Source organism: Jaculus jaculus, chromosome 20, assembly GCF_020740685.1.
Source record: "Jaculus jaculus isolate mJacJac1 chromosome 20, mJacJac1.mat.Y.cur, whole genome shotgun sequence".
NCBI lineage: Eukaryota > Metazoa > Chordata > Mammalia > Rodentia > Dipodidae > Jaculus > Jaculus jaculus.
The window spans coordinates 11,489,983-11,490,893 of record NC_059121.1 but is presented as its reverse complement, the minus strand read 5'-3'; the positions used below and the strand labels follow the sequence as shown (position 1 = coordinate 11,490,893).

The following is a 911-nucleotide window of genomic DNA, read 5'->3' as shown; positions in this document are numbered from 1 at the left end:
AGTAAATATTAACAAGGCTACTGCTGCCTCTAGAGCCCTAGATTTGACCTGGTGTGTGTGACTTCACATGAAAAACGATCCTAGAGGGAGAAGGAAGGAGGCGATGGGAAGGCTGGGAGAGCCAGGGCAGTCTACTGGAAAGGACCTCTGAAGCCTTTCTCTACACACTGAAGGGTTTCTGAAGACTGGTTGTCAAGGGTAGTTCATCCCCACCCCGTCTCAGTACCACGTGGTCAGGACCCCAGGAGGCATTCTGAAAGACGAGACTGCACACATGGAAGTTTTCTCCCTAGTTCCTTAGTTCCCTTTGCCACCCTTCCACCCAGTCCCACCCAGTCCTACCCTCTCCATGACCAGAAATATCAAATCAGTAAGGAAGGTGTGGGCTTCTTGCCCGGCCAAGCCTCTTTTGCATATTTCTTCTTCTTAGCTTCAGGGTTATAGACTGCAGGGTTTGGTGTTGGGTTCATGTTCACTGCTGATGGTACAACAGGAGTCAAGTCCACATCAGGGGCAAGGTTTGGGTATGGCATGGGCAAACCACTGATGAGCGCTGTCCCATGGATGCCATGAGGCTGGGAGCGCACAGTCCTCCAGTGAAGGCAAAGTTCTGCATGCGCCGGCTTCCTGTCTCCTCCAGGCCCAGAGAGCCAGGACCCTCCATCCGCTTCTTCTTGACTGGGACCACTGCAGTTTGCACCATGTTCCGGATACTAAATTTGTAAAAGCAATTCTAAAATTTCTAATCATATTTAAATCTACTTTCATATTTTAAAAAATGTGTTTCAGGAAAGTTATAAGAAACCAATTCCAAAGTCTATATGTTTATTCTGGGTAAATAACATAAGTCAAATTTGATCTACTCTTCCTTTTTTTCTTTTTTTTTTTGGTTTTTTTTTTTTTTTTTTTTT

At 45.7% G+C, this 911-nt stretch overlaps 1 pseudogene; it reads right to left on the bottom strand.

Annotated features, from left to right (window-relative positions):
• Window positions 1-362: 362 nt before the first annotated feature.
• Window positions 363-705, bottom strand: LOC123456248 (annotated as a pseudogene).
• Window positions 706-911: the final 206 nt, after the last annotated feature.